General features: G+C 38.7%; 1 protein-coding gene across 3 annotated transcripts in view; it reads left to right on the top strand.

Annotated features, from left to right (window-relative positions):
• The first annotated feature begins 308 nt into the window (after nt 1-308).
• Nucleotides 309-20,212, top strand: part of ATP2B2 (ATPase plasma membrane Ca2+ transporting 2) — a 433,201-nt gene continuing 413,297 nt past the window's right edge. Inside the window, exon 1 of one of the 3 annotated variants that reach the window (XM_075762785.1) lies at nt 309-555. The gene's annotated coding sequence lies outside the window, so the exon portion shown is untranslated. The remainder of the gene's footprint in view (nt 556-20,212) is intronic. The other 2 variants (XM_075762787.1, XM_075762781.1) reach the window with 2 other exon arrangements.

Here is a 20,212-nt window from a genome sequence, read left to right as displayed (position 1 = left end):
TTTTAACGTAGTAACTTAACAGTATAAAACTGAGGGAGGAGAAGGGGGACGCGTCCCCAGGGATCCCCACATCTCCTCAGAACGTCCCTTCTCCGGCCCTCTAATCCCTGCGGCCGCCCCAGCGCTCCTCCGCGGGGCTCCCAGCCCTGAGGGGTGCCCTGGGCGGGAAGCCAGGGCCGAGGCGCGGGGGTGGGGGGGCCGCTGCGCGCCCCCTGGAGCCCCGGCGGAGCTGGGCGCGACGCCGGCCTTCTCCCCACTGAGGGGAGCCGCAGCCCTGCCGGGGGAGGCGAGGCTCCGCCGGGGCCGGCACCTCTGCGGGGAGGGGAGAGGCGCTGCCCGCCTTCTCCCCCCGCCCCCCCCCGCTCCTCCCCAGGGCTTCCCCGTTCGCCGCGGCCCCGCTAAGTCTGACGGAGCGCCGCCGCCCACCGCAGCGCAGCGGCCCGGCGCAGGAGGGAGGCGCCGTGCGCGGCCCGACTCCCCGGGCGCCGCCGCTGAGGGGACAGCGGCCGCCTCCGCGCTCCTGTCGGCTCCGCTCGGCTCCGCTCGCTGGCTCAGGTAGGGGCGGGAGCCCGGCGCGGCCCGGCTCCGCCGGCGTGTGGGGACTGTGGGGAGCGGCGACCCCCGGGGGCTGCCCCGCGCTGAGGTGACCTTGAGGTGCGGGAGGCGGCGGGGGAGCGCTGCCTGGGGCGGCGGTGGCGGGAGCCCGCCGAGGGTGAGCCCGCTCCCGAGGGGTGCTGGGGGCAGCAGCTGAAGATGTTTTCGGGCGGTGAATGGAGACGGCTCTGCCGAGGGCTCGCTCTGCGGGACGGGAGGGCTGTGTGGCAGCCGGCTGCGCTGCCGCGGGGTAACACCACCTCACACAACCCTTCGGTCCCCGTCCGTTTCAAGCCCGGCGGTTTCTTTAGTGACAGGAATAGGAGCGCGCAGGCGGCGGCGGGCAGGGGTGACCTGCTCGGGAAGCCCGCAGGCTGGGAGCGGGGTGGCGGCAGTCAGCGAAGCCCAGCGCTGGCCCGTCCGAGATAGAACGGTCCTCGCAGCACCGCGCCCGGCGGAAGCCTGAGCATCCCCGGGAACGGGCTCTAGGTGCCAAGTTTCCGAAGGTGACGCTCTTCATAGAAATATTGATTTGAGAGAGTTAGAAGGAGGTTTATGCCCCTCAGTCCTGCGCCCTCGGCTGGGTTGTGTGAGGTGATGAGCTGACGGAAGGAGAAGTCCCCGGGAGCGCCGCCGTCGCCGCCGTGTCCACGGGCGGGGAACTCGCCCAGCTCTTGCGCCTTCATCGGAGCTCTGGTACGGCAGGGTCGGGGCTTCTTTCTTTCTTTCTCTCTCTCTTTTTTTTTTTTTTTTTTTACCCCCCACTGGGGGATTTAAATATGTTTTCAAAGCCTCACAGTACTCCAGTGAAGCGTTAAGAGTACCTCAGAGCCTGAGAGAAACTGCGGCGGGAGATAACTTTCCCTGGGTCACCCAGTAAACCACCCGCCGAGGTGCCCCTGGATCCCGGCTGAGGTGTCTGCTGGAGTCCCCATCGCCACCACCTTTGCACGAATGTCCTCAAGATGTGCTTTCATATCGTCACTGAACATAATGGATTATTTTTCTAAAATTTTTATTTGGGGACTGCGCTAGAAATGTGAGAGAAGGAACGTATGTATCTTTGAAAGGCCTGTTGTATTGTAGGTGGAGGAAACCTCTCTTTTCCTTAATTAAACCGTCAAAAAGTTCACTTCTTTCTGTGTATGTCTTGCTGATCATTTTTGCTTGTATTTTTTTCCTTCTTATTGTTGTGCTCTTTTATCACATTACACCAACATAACTTAATCCTGTGCTAATACTTTCTTTACTTTCTTTTTATTTAAAGCGTATTTTGTAGTAAGGTGATATTTGAGAAGTGTGGATACCAAGATAAGGTGCTGGGAAGATAGGCAAGCTGAAAGCAATGATGTAGAATAGGACTTCACTGCTGCTGAAATAAACTAAAATGTAAGTTTATAAACAGTGTGAAAGTTGACACTGCTGTAACTCAATTCTCAGACAATAAAAAGAAATCTTTTAAAGAATACCGATACATTCCTGGTAGATACTGCAAGCCCTTAGTTACCTAAGCAGTTCTTTGAAACTGAGTGGGACTGCGTGCATACCATCATATTCACAAGTTCATTTCTGATCCTGTCAACTCAGTTACACATGACAAATTTTCATGTGGTGCCCCAAATAGAATTCAGCATTTTCATTACTTTTATGAGAAGAAGCAGTTGCTTGTGTATGTATGTGTATTTTGCTAATAAACTAGTTCAGTATTCTTTTTGATGACTTTATGATCTAATGTTGAGCTCCATTTTCAAAGTGAGCATTGCAGTAAGTTCTTCCTAAAGCAAAATAATATGTATTAAATGTTTAGTTTAGTGACAATACTAACATTTTCACTTTAACATTTAATGGAATGAATGCAGGGTATTATGTTACCTTTAATTCATTTTCTTATATCATTACTAGTATTGTCTTTTGCTCACATGTACAAATCCAGGACCACAACCTCATGATTATCTAGGCTATTGAATGTTATATCGATCCAAATTTCTGGCATGTCTCTCTATGCAAACCATATCTTTTAACCATTCAATTGCCTGTTTCCTGATTATGCTAAGTAAATTTTTATTGCTTTTGACAAGTTCCATGGGGAGATAATGCGGGTACTTATATGGTGTCTTGTAATGCTGTCACCTCGGTAGGATTCGTTTTGGAGGAGTGCAATGGGGAGAGCAAATGGACCATTATAATAGCCAGCGGATTTGGTTTAGTTTTCCTCAAATAGGTGTTTGGTGTCATTTGAGATGCCTCATGGTACCCCTCCTGGCCTTTTGCATGGCTTCAGAGAGCTGTGAGTCTTCGCTCTGTGCCATGTCACATATGGGACACAACAGGGCACCTCAGATAGCTTTAGCTACCTCTTTGTAGGTAGCTGAGTCAAACCTGGTGCGTTTGGTTCCTTATCCTCTGTTAGCTAAGAATAAAGCGCTGCAGATCACTTGCCACAGTAACTTTAGTGATGCGGCTAGAAAGTAGGACTATTTGTTTGAATATAGATAATCCTGTAGGTGCTATCTTAAGAATTTATCTACATCAACAAAACCTGCATATTCTGGTTATCTGTCCAAAACGTACAACAGGCAGTTTAAAATACAGCAAGTGAGGTTAAAAAGAAAATTCTGATACTCAAAATACCCTAAAACTTGCATTGTAACTTCAAAATAGGTGCAGGATGATGAATGCAGTTGGGGGGAAATAATCTTATTGACCATGAGGAAAAAGCAGAGTAATTGTGCAAGAGTTAAGTGATTGTTTTAGTGACAGTCTGATGGGAGATGATAGTGGAGGAGATAATTGGGAACAGGACGCATGTTTACATTTAAACAAAACTGCGTGGTTCCTGAAATCTTTCTTTTAAAATAAACATTTGAACGAAGTTCAGACTTCTGATGAAGCTTACCATTGGAATGCAGGTGTCAGATATACTTAAAAATTCTGATTAAAAAGAAAGCTTTACATATAATGTATACTGCCCAGTAAATGTTTGCAATTTGCAAAGTTCAAAGTGGAACTTAAGTTGTCCTTTGAAAGAAAAAAAAAAATGTAAAATCTAACTAAGATAAGTGTAAATGCAGATTATTTTAAGACTAGAAATGGCAAATGCAAAAGGATAAAATAGTTTTAATTATCTGAAAAGAGAAAATCTAAAATCTTTGAGAAAGGAAAAGTGAGCATGGACAATTAATGTTTAGGTGTAATAGGATAATGTGACAGTAACGTGTGTCATAGTGGCTGAGATACGTCTTGGTCTCAGTATAGTCATGCTACAAAATTGTCGGTTAAATCAGAAAGGCTTATTTTTTGCCAAAGCCTACTCTGGAAGAAGTTTCATCTTCCATAAATGGAATTATTTAGTAGTGAAATATTTCAATATTTCAGACTTCCATTTTATAGGTGTGACAACTCTTTGACATTTATTTGATGTAATGTAACATATCCTAAGTGATTTGTTCACTGGCATTTTCCTGGGTCACCCTATATGCGTCAGCATGGACTTGTACCTAACGGTCATTATGTAAAACCTTACATTCAGAATTCTTAAATATTTTGTAACATATAAATAAAGTAGCTGGTGTGCTGCAGGGATGCCTTCCACACACTGGAATGTAAACCAAGAAGGCTTTAAATGTTTCTTGGAGGCAGAAGTTGCTACGTATTTAACACGTACAATAGTAAGTGTATTTTGGAGGGTTCATTGCATACTTTTAAGCGTGCAGAAAAAGACATAATTTCTGAAGCGCCTGAGGTTCTTCAGTCCGAATGCTGAGGTCAGTGCCCTCACAGCCTCAATAGCAATTCTCTTGTGGAAGCTTATTTATCTGCTTTCAGTTATTTCTCTCCTCTGATCTAAAGGCCTCAGATTTGCTGGTAGATTTTAAAGTCTTCCCATCAGTCCTCTTTCAAGGCCATATGTCCCAAGAACTGCTCAGCTTCCAGAAGTTGCCATTTTTGGAATGCCAAATACTTGTGAAGGCAATGTTGTGGTGCAATTTCTGAACATCTGCGAAAGAGCAGCAATAGTGATGCTGTGTACTAGGTACTACAATTGTCATAATACAAGAATTTTTGTTTGCACGATGAATTTATTCATTGTATAGTGGAACACCTTTAAAAAGTAATAGCACTGGGTTTTTCAGAACCAAAACTGCTTCCTTTCATTGGTGCTTCTTGTGAAGGAGGCACTTTGTCCTGCCTGTAGCAGTTGGATTATGTATGCATTGTGTGTATATATGGAAACCATCACATGGGTTTGCAAATTTGTCAAGGAAGGATTGATTATAACTGTTGGAGGGACGGGATTTGGAGCTGCAAGACTGAATCACGTTTCTCCCTTACACCCACCAAGCTTTGCAGCAGTTTGACCTTGGATGTACATTTCAAGTTTTGAAAAACTGCAGTGTGAAGCCTAGAACACAGAAGCTGTCTCTATCCAACATTTATATTTCTAAGATTAATAAGTCATTAATTCCATAGTGTTTGGAGAATTACCTTTAGCCTAATTTATTTATTAACAAGCTTAAAATAACTTATATTGAACTTCATGAAAAGTTGCCTAATATAAAATCATCCAGCAGGGATGAAGATTGCTTAAAAATACTGCAGCTTCTGATGTCCACTCCATATTACATGTATCTTTTCTTAAAATGCTTTAGCATTCAGGAGTTTTCTTATGAATAGGACCTTTTTTTGGTGGTTAACAGTGAGGCTAACACCTAGCATATTCCTTTTTGATACCTCATTATAAGCAGGAGATACTTTTCAAGCTTCTGGATAGCTTTACTGTGCAAAAGTCACAGTGTCACCTTGAATGTATTTGCTGATCATATGTATTCTATCCTGCTTATTGCATAGTGGTTCTTCATCAGTGGAAGTTATTCCCACTAATGGAAAATCTTCCATCATGGAAGATGTGATTGCACTCAGCAGAACATGCAAAATAGGCCCATATATTAGACTATCCAGCATTTCAGTTTTTGTGATCCAGGTATTTTCTTGGTATTTTAAACCTTTTTGTAATATTGTTATTATTTAAACAGGCTAATAATGTTTAAGAGGATTGTAAGAATAGGAGTTTTGTTTTTAGGGAATGTTTTCTGTAACCCAAACTGGAAATTCCCATTAGGTTGATGGGTTCCTAGAAAGTATTCTAATAGGCACCTCAAAATGTTTTAAAGCAGCAGTATTAAATGAGGAGTTTTGTCATAATTAAGAGCAGAAAAATGTTCTTTGTTATCATCAGATTTTTTAGCAATTCTGGTGGTAGCAATTGCTGAAGCTTAAGGTAAATTCAGTTTACTCAAAAAAATTTAAGATTTTTATTCTTTGTCATCTGAGGAAATTGGATCTGTGCATTTGTAGGTGCTGGCCTACAGTTACAGTAAAAGCAAAATGGTAGTTCTGAAAATAAACTTACACAAGAAAAACTAATTGGTGGCAATACTAGGTGTATATACAACTGCTTTGCTGCATTGAACTTGTAGTCTTAAGTTGTAATGCATTGTTTTATTCCACAAAATCTACATGTTCACCAGCATTTTTCTAATGTGTGAAGTATTTTACTAGCTTTAAATCAGTTTTTGTGGACTAAAAATAGAAGACTGGCATGAGTTTTGGCCTATAAAAGAGAAAGTAATTACATGAAGACAAAATGTTAAAATCTTATCTGGAAAAGAGCTATTCCCTGTTACTGGGTTTTTCTTAATTACAGTAAGTACCAAGTGTCCAAAAGCCCTGACAAAAACCAGGCCCATTTTTGGTTAAATATGCAAATGACACAAGAATAATTCTGGAAGAGGTAGAATGATTCTTCTTGAAAGGTTAAATATTCTGAAAAATTAATGTGTTACACACTGTAGTCCTGCTGATTCTGTGTCGAGTGCTAAAGAATCTGAGAGCAACAGGAACAAGAAAATGCCATTATGGTCTGTGAGGGTTCGTGTTAATAGGTTTGTTTCCTCCAGAAGATACAGTATTATGTTGCTTTTTGTGTGACCCAACAGTGTTCCTGTCATATTTTTTTCTTGGGACTGCTAACATTTATTGCTCCCTAGCTAAATAATATGACAAGACAGAGTTGCATTTACTGTAAATTTTCTTGTGATTTTTTTTTTTTCCCCTTCTTTTGTCTGACTCAGGTTTTGCAAGTTTCTGGACAGTAGAGAAAAAAGGAAAGGTTGCTTTATGTGCAGCGCTCCTGTTATACATCCCGGCATGACATGTTTTAGAAATACCATTATACTATTTGTTACTTATAGTCTACAATGGCTTCCAGATCCCTTCCAGCCAAACTCAGCTTATCTCCATTTTGAATTTTTGCTTGATTTCTAGATTTGCACTTGATCTGCTTACTGTTTACTTTTCAACAAGTTCTTCAATATATTGAAGTTTTATAAGTTTTATTTTGAATTTTGATCTTGCCCGCTTGTGGACTGAAGGCAATATGAACCCTACCTGCTTACTTCACAAACATTTTTCTCTACTGAAATTTGTTAGTACATACAGCCAGCTGTGAGATGTATTCTTGCACTGTGCCATGTGAAATTGCATTCCATTGATAGTGAATTGGAGTAATCACTTCTAATGTGTGTGGTGGTTTCTTTGTTTTTTAAGAAACTGGGCACCCACTAAGCTGCAATTTCATATCAGTCTCCTGCTAAGCTGTGATTTCATATCAGTCCTTACAGCCTCATGAAAATATGTTGGACAGTTACTGAAAGCCTTAACGTAGCCAGTATAAATTGCCTATTACTGGGTTTTCCTTATTTAGTAGGCCAGTTACAATATCAAAAAGGAAATTTTATTGGTTTGACATTTTGATTATTTTCAGGCACTTAATGCTTCATGTACTTACGTGATGATTTAACTTGTTTCAGCCTCTTCCTCAGTATAAAAGGGAGGTGGATTGGTTTGCAGTTTCTTGAGTCAGATGTGCTTCTTTTGAAGTTCCATACTGTGTTTGCCTCTCCACCGTCCTTTGGGAACTTTACCCTTTCTTCGTGCATTATTGAATATAATAGCTAATGTTTGGGGATGGCTTTAGGTAATTCCTGAAGAACTCTGCAGTGAACTTCATCATTCTCTATCAAATTGAGTATATCTGGCTTCTTTTGATATTTTTTAGCCTATTCTTTTTTTCTTCAGGCCTGTAGTCCTGTCATCTTGGTAAAAATCACTTTAGAAATTTTTTTGCTTTTCATTATACTTTAGACGGAGACATTAAAAGAATATGAAGGAGGTACTGAATACTTCTGTTATTCTTTCCTTTCCCATTAAATCCTGGAACCTCTGCTTATCTTTGCCTCCTGCTTACTTCTGCTGTATTTATAGATCCTTTTCCTATGGCCTTTTTATGTCCCTTATTAGTTGTTGATCCTTTGTGTGTTGGCTGATCTGGATCTTACCAGAGACCTTTTTGCCATTCTTTTCTACTTGTTCTTTGTTAAATGCTCTTGTTTCACCTTTTGTACAATATCTTCTGATAGTCAAAGCCTTTAAAGACTCTGGATGTAACAGTAATAGTCTCTTACAATGCTTCCTATATTCCCTCTGCACTGAGATAATCTGTTGCACTATTTTATACAGGCTTTCTTGATCCCTATCAGTTTTCCCAAGCTCCTTGATCATCTCTTCAAGCAGTGTTACAAATAATTTGGCTGAGTTTGCTGAAGTTGCTGCCCTGAATTCCACTTCTTTTTTTGTGCTTCTTTCACATCTACCTTTCAATATGCTAGTGAATTCTCTTGACTTGTGATAATGCTTGCTTGAAATGTATTGCAGCCCTTAAAATCTCAGCCAATGCTTTCCTGTTAATCAGAATAAAATACAACTGCAGCATTGGTGACGTCTTCCATGTCCACACCTTTATCTTGTTAGCACAGCTCCACCTTGATAATATAACATGTTTCCTCCTCAAGGGAGGAGATTAAAAGATTAAAAAATATGCATGTATGTGATGGCTACGGCATGGGATGGAGGAACTAAGACTCTGTGTTTTTTACTTGCTTTGTTAGGGGACATTTTCTGCCTTCATACAAGTTGCTTGCCTTTGCTGGGCTGTTGTATCAGATTAATAATTAAACTGCTACAGTATGCACCTAACCTGCCTGTTTCAAGGGTTAATTCATCACTACTTGTAAAGCTACTGAGAATTTGGATAGAAAATACTGTTGTAAGTGCAAAGCACTGTTTGTATTGGCAAGATATTTCTATTGTTATTCAAAAAGAGTATTAAAGCTACTTACTTAAATAGGAGTGAAGTGTGGCAGGTTCTCTGGATACACAAACCACCAAGTCTTCTCCATGTGAAAACAACAGGGTTTTTTGTGGTGTTCTTGCAGGCACCATTCTGTGAACCAGTACATTTCAAGTAGAACCACCTGCCTAGAACAGAATATGCTTTCAGTTAAAATTTCATCCTGCTCTAGGGAGGGCATATCACATTTGTAAAATTAGCACTGTGTTGCGTTCTTGTCAAGAGACCATTTCCAAGTAACATTTATGGCTTGATTATCAAATAAGTTATAGGTAACGCAGTAGAAATATTTAATGTATTAAGGGCAGGATTTTTAAAAAGGCAGGAATGAAAGCCAAATGGAATTTTAATTCCTGTTGGCTTGTCACTGGGATTTGACCATATATAAATTGGATGTTTTTGAAAATTGCACTCTAAATTGGTGACTAATAGAGATCTTCCCATGATAATGGTATAAAAGGCTTACGAGTTACCATTAATAATTCAACTGAAGATTATTGAAGTCTGATTCAGTACCTCCTGAAAATGATGAAGTTTCTCTCATTGATTTGAGTGGCTTTGGGTTATGTTGTTTGGGCACCCTGAGAAAATAATGTGCTTTTGGGGGGTATTTTTTCCCCTTCCAATGTGTCTAGGTAGCCAGAGTTGAAAGTCTTAAGTTACATGAGAAAGAGATGATGGAGTCTTCTTTGATGCTGTTTATGTACAAGTATTTACAATTATGTATAAGATCCTGTTTCCCTGAGCGGAGGAAGAATCGGGCAAAGTGAGTTACTCTCTGCCAGCTTTCCATAGCAAAAGCTCAGTGGTGGATTTCCTTGGGAAGGGAAGTGGGAGGTGAGCTACGCAGTAGCTGTTACTGCTGTGCAGCATGGGCTCTGCATCAACCGAAACAGCAGCAGTACCCTGCCTTCCCTCCCAGCCTCCCTCCATCAGTGCACAGGCACGTCCGATGCCGCAGCCTTTGCTGTTACGCATCACTGAGGAGCTGGCTGTTTTCATCATTCCTTCTCTTTCTTTGTCTTTTACTGTCTGCGTGTCCTCTTTCATTTTACCTTGCTCTTTCCATTCTCAGAAAATATTGAGATTAATCCTTTCCCCTTAAACCATTTGACTTCCCAAAGAGTCTTACGTTTGATATTGTGTTGGATGGAAATGTGCCTTTTACAGCTGTTTTAAATGAGGGATGTCAACTAAACCTACCAGGTTTATCCAACCAGGTTTTCAAGCATCCCAGAAGCACAGCACTGTCTTTGGAAAATCTGTGTATAAATGTAAAAAATAGAAGCCCCATGAATATATTTGTTCTATAAAAGAACAATAGTGGATCACTGATGTTGTTAATAAAGCAAGACATAATATTTAGAGATTTTAGGGAGATGTGGAATTTTTGTTACCAATCTGTGAAAAGACATTGGTTAATCAAAACAGGGATTTGTGAAAATATGTTCATTAACACTGAAAGATTAGCTGATAGGTCCAGATCCCTTTGCAATGGAGGGAGATACTTTTCTAAATGAAAATACAGAGGTACTGGTGTTGAACTGGAAGTCATTTGGAAGTATTTTTTTCTTCTCACAACACCACTGAGTGCCTGTTAGCAGTCTGCCTCTCTGCAGCAGCAATGGGTGTACAGCACTGATGTCTTTTCAAATAGAATAAAATTCTGCTTCAGACATGACCCTGCCTGAATTTCTCTGTGGAATGGAGTATTGCACACTGAAGGACACTTGGAGAAGTTGAAATGAACACTTAAGGGTGCATACAGTAGTGTTTAGTTCCTATGTGAGTGCTTTCTGCAGTGCGGAGGGGAAAGGCTTTTTCAACCTGTTGTTATATGTGACTTATGGCTTCAAAACTTTCCTATGATTCAGCTTAATTTTTTTTTTTTTGCGTATTTCTGTGTAAATATGGTGAAAGAAATATGAGATTGGTGGAGCCTATGATACCCATTCTGATTTTAAACCTATAACTTCTGGAAGAAAACTGTAGCCCTAAATGCTTTGCTGTGTGAGGGGAAGGTATACAGAAGGAAAAGCCATAGGATGACTATAAGTGTTGAACAATAAAACTGGAACAAAAAGCTTTCTATAAATAGTAGCATGGTCCCAGTTCAGTGAAGTACTTAAGCATATGTCTAAATCCCTCCTTGTTCAACAAAGCACTTACATGTGCATTTGAATTCTGCTGAAATAAAGCATTAAACATCAGGCTTAAGTGCTTTGTTGAATTAGGGGCTGTATCTACACAGACAGACCTGGAGAGAAGGATGGTTTTCTTCATGGGAAAATGGTACGCTGTAAGCCTTTGTGGCATAATATTTTCTATGAAATTTGTGATATTAGGCACTGACCAATTAACTTGCAGAACTATTGGACATTGAAATATTAGAGAGTAATTGTGTTACTCCAAAATTACAATTGTAATACTCCAAAAATTGTGTTCTTTTGTAATTTGCAAATGGGTCAGACTTAATGATAGCTGCTGCCTTTGTAACGGTAGGACCTGTATCATCTACCAAAGTGAATTTCCATTTTCTTAGTAAAACTAATACAATGAGGATTTTCCTCATGACATCAGTGAAGCAGTGTGTACTCAGGAATTCAAAGCATGGCCTTCTCGATCCAGGTACCTCAGTTAGCACTCTGTAAAGGAGTATTCAAATGCGTGTAAAGACCATTTTGGTTCTCAATTTTTGAGTTACCTACATAAGACCTCTTACAAAGGCTTATTTTTTCCAAAAATATTTAGCACTTATTTTCTTAAAATGAAATCTAGTTAACCATTTCGATTTTTCAAAGTATTACTTACCTTTGAAACTATTCTACAGGGATCCTAACTGTTGAAATCTGGTTTTAGTCATCTTGTCTCAAAAGGCTCCACATAATGTTACCAGTGGTTGTGATGGCTGGCTGGATTGATCGGAATGTGATACTTAAAAAGTGTGTCTCAATCAGGCTAAAAGAATGAAAATATAACACATCCTGCTTTCTTATAACATGGACATACACAGCTAACCAAACAATTTTTTCATTTGTAGGAGTAAGGAGGTTATAAAACTTAAATTTCCATTGGGGTGGAAACTTCAGTGTGTCACTCCCTTGTCAGAGATTCAGAGGTACAGACTTCTGAGAAACCTTCTCGGAGTCCCTGCTCTGATTGACAGCATAGCTTTTGCATCTCAGATCACTCAAAATTAATCAGACCCAGGATTCCCCAGATGCATTTCAGCATATTAGTTATGAGAGTCACCTTCACAGCTAGGACACTTTTTTAAATTTTTCTTTCCAATGCAAATCTGGGTGAACTAGGTAGGTACTGAGTAGTTGGACTTTTGATAAAGCGAAGTTTTGACCAAAAAATGTTCTGATGTTTTAATGAAACAGGATTATTGTGGTGATTTGGAGGACATGTATGTGGCAAGTGGATCTAGAAGACCATTTTCAAAACTAGTCTTTGAAGTACTGGGACTGTTTAAAAAGAAGTCTGTACAGCCCAAGTCATACCTGGTGCTAATTGGTATATCAGTCACTGCCTTTGCACACTTTGCACGCTACCTTTGCTTCATTTACTTCACTGTTTTTCTGTTGAGCAAATCCACATACCTATTTTGTGTGTGTACATTAAGTCCCCATTGGGAGAAGCATACTTTAAGAATGGTTAATTCAAATGTTACACGTTTGAGCTGATTAAAGAAATTCTAATCTGGATCTTTACGTAGGAAGTTATAAAGTAGTTTCATAATTTAAACCAGATCAAGTCTATAAAGTCATAATAAACTCATGTAAATCTCCCTAGTGTAATAAAGTTGAAATATTTCAATTGTATAATTAAAAACACCCCTCTGTAAACATTTGAGTGAAAGTCCCTTGTTGCTTTACATTATATTTGATTAGAGCAGATACAGCTTTTGAAGAAGTGCCATTCTGATCTGATTCAAAGGTCAACTGTTACGAATCATGGTTAATGTCATAGTGTTCTCTTACTTCGTGTGCTGCATTTGGCACTTTAAGTTACACAAAATGAGCTTTATGTGTTTTGAACTTCATACTGTGTGAATGGCAGTTTCTGTAGCAAGGATCAAAATATCTATTAGAAACAGGATCAAAATACAAACATCAGTCTATAGAATGACATATAACTTCTGTTAAAATTAATGAAGTTATACTATGTGATGTAATTAAGCAGGTTGGTGGATAAGAAACTAATGAGCTGGTCTTTGTGAAATATGCAGACTGAATAGCTTCTGATAGGATATTGCTGTGGAAGTGACAGATTAGATTGGAAGTGTTTGATGATCTAATGCTGAAATGTGCATGTAATGAAGCAAACCAGTTTTGCAAAATATAAGTCTCTATCAAGCTTCCTCTTCAAAACACTGAAAGTAAGTAAGTTCAGCATTTTTAATGAAATGTTTACGATCTGTTTTGTTAAGGTAGCATGGCAAATAAATTCTTTAATTATTTCATCCATTGATGGTGCCAGGGGCATTTAAATATTGCCTCCAGGAGAAGGGAAAGTATTTTTAGCTATATATAAAGTACCATTACTAATTTTAATTAGCAAAATGTTATAATTTGTGATTAAGAACAGAAAAAATTGAAGACACTGAATCACCTATTCCTATTAGGAAAAAAATCCATTTTTCTGAGATAGCATTCTGGTATGTGTTAGAGGGTATTGTGAGTAAAGTTGAACAAAATGATCATGGTTATTAAATATTGTTGTTAACTAAATAAAGGAAACAGTAGTGGGGAAAAATGAACAGTCATTATTTCCTTTGCAATCCCTTCTGTCCATTTCTCTGCAGAGAGCTTTCAACAAATTTTAACCTAAGCAGGGCTTCATCAGCTGGATATGTTCTCCTCTCTCCCTTCCTCCACCTCCTTGGGAAATTGAAATCAAATTGCATTGTGCAGCAGATTAGTAGTGAGTTGAGTAATCAACTTGCAGAGGCAGTGATGACCTGGAAGCTTGGTTGTAAGTTCCCCCCCTTCCCCCACACCAGTACTGTGATTTTTCCTACATGCTTCCGTTCTGTTCAAGATGACCGACAAGTGAATATGGAAGCGCATGTAGAAGCGTATGCATAGGAGTATGAGAGTAAGGTTGTAATAAGGGAGGAAAAAATGTATCTGTCAACTCAGGGCAATTTATATTCTCATACCAAATTCTTCCTGAAGGTGGAAGGCAGGTTTCCTTCAGCTGTGTTCATCTGTCAGCTACTGTGTGTCTGTGATGGTCTCATGCTTTAACAGGCCATATGGGATTGATGGCATCTTTTCGTATTCACTTTTCTCATTCTTATGCAGCAGGAGTGTAGACGTTCAAAGGTACGGTAACAGTGGTCAAAATATCTTTGTTCTGAGCAACTCAGTATTTTAAAGTTGTGTGGTTTTTCTTGTTTTCTTCCAGTCTGTTATGCAAGATGCTTTTTAGCACCATGAGGGTTGGTAGGAATTGAAGTTCTTCGCAAATTAGTCCAGCTGTGGTAATCTTTGCTGTATTCATAGAAATAACAAAATATTATTTGTTGTTTATATGAATAGCAATTTGAGATCAGTATCAGGTAAAGGCTTATATTTAAATACAACATACATTAAAAATATGCTTCAAAGGATACTTGTTAATATACATAATAACATCTCAGCTTTCTGAGGGACAAATAACTTTTCATGTATGTAGAACTAGGAATTACAAGGAACTTCTGTGATGTGCTTCCTGTCTATAAATATTTGTGAAACTCTCCCCAACTATAAATAGTAGGAAGGCTGCAGGCTGAAGATTTGATCTTAGAAGACACCAGTTTCAGTGAAGATGGTGCTAGAACTCTGTAGCAAGTGGGGCACCAAAGGGAGATGCTTTTTATAGATGAGTATTTGGCTGTGATGATAGAGCCAGATTATTAAATTAATTAATTAGTTTTTCTGTGGATAATTTCAATAATATTTGATCGTTTCCTTACAAGTTATGGCTCCTGGAGTCAGATAATATTGCAAAACCAACCTTTTGTTTCTCTTTTGACTCTTTTTTTTTTTTTTTTTAAAAGTCTTCATAATTGTGCAGAAAAAAAAATAAAATGCCCCAAATATTACTTTAAAAAGAAACACCCCCTCCCAGTTTTCTTTTGCCTACTTTGTCACTTTTAGAAGGAGTGACCTGATTATGATTTTTTTAATTTTCTTGGTAATGTCTACAAGATAATTCTGCGGCTGCTTTGGAAGCCCGTTCTCTGCTACAGTAGTCAACATTAATACAGATGCATGAAAGTCCTTGTGTGTAACATTGCCCTTTTAATGTTCAATTGAGAGTGTAAAATAGCATTTAAACTCACTGGGGCAGGAAGTGCATATAAAGTGGCGTATCCAGTTGCCAGCAGGTTTACAGACACAGAATCATGTAATGAACTTGAGAGAAGTGGCTGAAAATGAAGAAAGTACATACAAAATTTAAGCCTTGATATGCTCTATGGTGCCATTTTACTAGAACAGATTACAGAAATCAAGTAGTAGCATTCAGTATTTTTCTGTACTTTTTTTTTTTTAAAGAGCTCTTTTCTCTAGGATTTAAATCCAGGTTCTGTTAGATAAGCTCAAACTTAATATCAAAGCACCATGAATTAGGCATTTTTGTCACCTGTGTTATGTTGAATTCCATTGTAGTGGTGAGTAGAAACTGGGGTTTGAATAAATCCTCCAAACAATAATTCTAACTGTGGACTTAAGAAGGTTCACCTTTGCTGGTAGGCTAATTTTCAGAAATATTTGACATACACAAAAGATTTTGAAGGAACAGTAAGGTTATAAAATTAGGTAGTCCCAGATTAGGATATTCTATAATCTTTATTCTCTGGGCAGCCTCAAGAGTGAACTAATTACTCAGCACAGCGTGGCTTGCTTTTGTGTACTCTTGTGCTACAAATATGACATGTATCTCCATAGACAGCAGAGTTCAATGTATTGTGTGCGTTTTCACTGTGAAAAGTTTCAAGTCTAATGACTGTGTGAAGTGGATGAAAGCATGAGAAGTGAATTATATTCCCAGGACTCTTGCAAAGGAGTATGGAGGGAAATCCTTGACTGGGTATAAAGTTAGACTCTCAGGTGTGAAAGAGTGTGTTTACTGAGTGCATTTCTCAGAATCCAGCTTTACTTCCCCTGTCTTGCAATACTGGAAGCAGGAAGAAAATTAGCATTTAGACAGGTAGGATTGAACAGGCCACAGGAGCTGACAGTATTGTTACTGAAGGCAACCGGGCCAGGGCAAGCAAAGGAAATACCTTGAGCAAGAGAAAGTTTGTGGTGTAAGATGGGTGAAAATTTATTTTTTTTTAATCTCAACTCAGACAGAAGTTAGCCCAGTTACTTCAGATATTGGATAAAACAAAAAATAAGGCCATGGATGAACTTCTGAAAATGTTTTTATTGAATCGTTAACGTGAGTAAGTTCTGAGGAGGATAAGAGGAAGAGGCAGCTGATGAGGCAGAACCTTCACCAGCCAGAAAAACCCACAGAGAAGCAGAGGGTGGTAGTCATTTATCTACAGGTTGTGTGTGGTGGTTTTTTTCCTGTAGCACTCAAGATGGGTAACTGCGTAAGGGTCCTCTGTTGCAAACAGATCTGAAATCTGCGTATTGCACACACTATGCTGTCTCTGTGTCTAGACTTACTTCAGGCATAGTTTTCCATTTCTATAGTGTTCTGTACACTGTAGGCAAAACGTAGATAAAGGCAAATTTGTAACTTTGAACTTGATGGGCATGCTCACTCTTGGGATGTTTCCTCACTGTTTATCTGCTTTTGCGTTTCTGATAATTCAGTGATTTATTTCAGTAGAAATGTTTTGTTAATGTGAACCTTCTCCCATTGCTATCAGTGGCCCAACAGAAGGTGAATATGCAGCCTAAGTTAAAAATCTCCTGCCGTGTAATTACATTAGAGAAATTAAAAGTAATATGAATAAATGATGCCATCTAGGGATAATTAGTGCATCAGATATACAATAGGCAAAATACTCATCTGAAAATGAGCACTGTTACCAAGGGCAATAATACTGCTAAGCAGAGACATTAGTAGTGTATGTCAAAAGCACATTTTAATTTCAAATGTCTTTTAGGAAATATCAATATGTTGTTCTTCTTTTGCCCACTCTACTGATGACATGACCTTTTGTAGTTCCCATACAGAAGCAGAGAAGAAAACAGTTATTCAAGAACGGTAGGGCAGAAACGCAGCAATTAAGGCTGAATGCAATTCTAAGCTATTGGATATATATAAAAAAAATTGTCCGTACATCTTAGTTCTAATGGAAATCTAATCTCTGAGTCCATTGAGATAGACAGCCTGCTGCTCCTTCCTTAACAGATCTTACAAAAAATAAACATTCCTTTCAATTTCAGCTTTTTACCGTGCATTAAGTACCTTTAATTTTCAGTTAAATTCCTCTTTATTTAGCTGTTTTGAAAGATGAGCTATAAACATTTCTAAAATGTGATTATAGACACATTTCATTGCTGTATAAATAAATGCTTTTGGACATAGACACAAGAATTCTCCATGGAGCCACTTGATAGTGTGTGTTAACTATAAAATTCATCTTCTGCTGAGTAAGTGTAAGTGGCTTGAAAGTGCAACCAGTACAAACATAGTACATAGCTTTAGAGATTGTTATACATTTGTCAATGACTTTTAGTAAAGATTGTAACCTTAGTTTTGTTTAGCACTGCTCTAGTCACATTGTTAACCCCACCTCAATGATTCAAAATGTTTCACAGTGTCATGGTAAAATTTAGAAATGCCAAGTTTTAAAGTAAATTGTGTGAATGAGAGGAATAATTACTTGCAAACAAGTCAAAAGCCTTATGAATTGCAGTTGTCAGGACAGGGCTGTGCTTTTTGAAGAGTTACCACGTATTAATTACTAACATTTCATACATGAAAGATTTAGGAAAGCCTAGAACCTGATGCATTCTGTCTCTCTCTCAGCTGATTTTTCTGTACTGTTTGATCTGTTTTTCTGTGCTCTGTGATTTGGCAAAGATAAGTGCGTGTGCGTACAAACACAACATCATTTAATTACAACTCAGAGTAAATGGTGAATGTGTGCATGTACATAAACACACACATGCTGTCCTCAGTATCATTTAATTACCACCCAAAGCAAACAGTCTTTCTGTTTTCTGTATCCTGGGGCACAAAAGGAATGTTTTCTTCTTTTTGTTTGTTTTAGGGGCAGTAGGCTAAGTATTTATCTGAAAGATGTCATTTCATATCTGACTACTGAATAGAACACAGAAACATAGTAGAAGTGACTGTGAAAATTAGAAATATATTACACTTTCTTGACATTCAAATATTTTGTATCGTATGAGATTGTTTTCTGTGTCTCCATTGCATCTTGCTAATATGCTTGACATTTACATATTCAGCACGATAATGAAAAATTTTATCTGGCCTAGATGCTGTAGAAATATATTGTGTATTTATTCTTTGCATGTGGACACATACGTTCATTTATGTGTACCTAGATTTCTGTTTTACTTATTTGTTTTGGGTTTTCGTATTTTTCTTACAAAGGTATTAACAGTAAGAAGAAATATCATCTAGCTCTTATGAACTGAAATTAGCAGAGTGCCTTGGCTGCATACAATAATGTTTAAACTTATTTTTCCCTAATGGCTTTCTTTTGTTTTCAGTATGCTTATACTGACTGCCCTTAAGAATTAATACAAATTAAGTTGGTGTAAAACGGTACAAAGGCTGAATTTCACACTAGTTCATAAAAGAAGTTTATAGCAGGCCTGTTTCCCAAGGTGACCCCTAAGGTGTCACTTTTATAAATGGGTTATTTATCTTAATTAATATTTATCTTAAGCTTAATTGGACAATATATCTTTACAACTGGTTGTAGGAAATAAGGCTTGAGCATATTTGATAAAATAGCCTATTGGAAAAGTTATTAATCACCTCAAAACTGACTGTTTTTCTGTCTTTGATATCAGCTCCCCAGGAAGGAAAGAAAAACAAGCTGGCAGCTCAACAGCTTACTACCAAGGTATCATTATTTTATTTGTATCTACCCATTTATCTGTTCACAATCAGGCTGCTGATTCAGCTTCAGCTGAATGTTGTTTGGACCATTCAAGTGGGTAGAGAGACCTCAGTCAGTTTACCAGTAAATAGATGTTTAAAGTAGAGAACTAAAAATAAGATTAGAAAGTGATCACTAATTGGCATCCTGTTGGTTGGCTCAGCAAGAGACTACTGAGACAGAAATAATATTTATGCAGTGCCTGGGTACCACTGTAATAAAAATGAATAATGACTGAGCTGCTTTCTCATCCTTGGAAGTGGTCCTTCCACTTCTGGGTTGGAGGCATGTTTGTGTAACAACTGCCCTCTGGGGTATACCTCTTCTGTAAGTAAGTAATAGACTTCAAGCTGCATAACCTTTTATCCTTCCTGAAATATTAATTATTTTCAACATTCCAAACTATGCACAAAGGAGTCAAAGTACAAATGCTAATTGTTGAGGAAGGGAGGAGACTGTAAGAGAAGACCTCAGAAGTCGCTATACAAAGCAAACACTGCAATGTTGGTTGGTTTTCTGTCTGACTATCTCCTTGGCCTGTGCTTTTTCTGTATGCCTACGTAAGAGCTTAGAGGCAGTTTCTTGTTGATGGTATCAAAGGCAGGGAACCAATTACCCAGATTTTCCCAGAGGAAGCTGCGAAGCCTTACTATTTTGCCCTTTCAGTACCACCCGCATTTAGGAACAGCAGTACTTAGGTATGAAAGTCCTTTGCCGTATCTATCCCTGCTGAAGTTTTGGTTTTGGCTTAGAGAAGGTGAACACACCTGAGCCCTGAAAGATACCTCTTAGCTGTGCCTGCTAGCGTAGGTACCAATGAATGGCGCTGTTCTTACGTTGATCATATGGGCACATATATCATAAGAATCTTAACTGATGATTTTATGCAGCTATGAGGAGCACGCTTGCGTTCCACACTGGACTAAAATCACTGTGAATTATTGCTAAGCTAAATTTTGTTTGCTTTCATATTCTTAGTGGCCGAACCAAATATTTTGCAAGAAACAAAGCCAGAATTGAACTGAAACAGCAATTATAGAATTGTTGGCAAAACAATCTATAAGACTTTGCTTTTCAGCCTAAAATATTTGCCAGCTCAATTAAAACTAAATGTTTTCCAGATTTTCTTAAAATTAGGTGATTTTTGAAATGAAAACTTAACATTATAAAACTATTTTAACATGAAACATTAAATTGTCCAGAAAGAAATATTTTGCTTTGATTTCAAAATGAGATGGTTTATATTCTGAAACTTTTGCTCTCACATTTTTTCCAGCTTA

The sequence above is a fragment of the Balearica regulorum genome, chromosome 10, assembly GCF_011004875.1.
Source record: "Balearica regulorum gibbericeps isolate bBalReg1 chromosome 10, bBalReg1.pri, whole genome shotgun sequence".
Lineage (NCBI taxonomy): Eukaryota > Metazoa > Chordata > Aves > Gruiformes > Gruidae > Balearica > Balearica regulorum.
The sequence above is the reverse complement of the archived record's forward strand: the minus strand, read 5'-3'. Positions and strand labels throughout refer to the sequence as shown.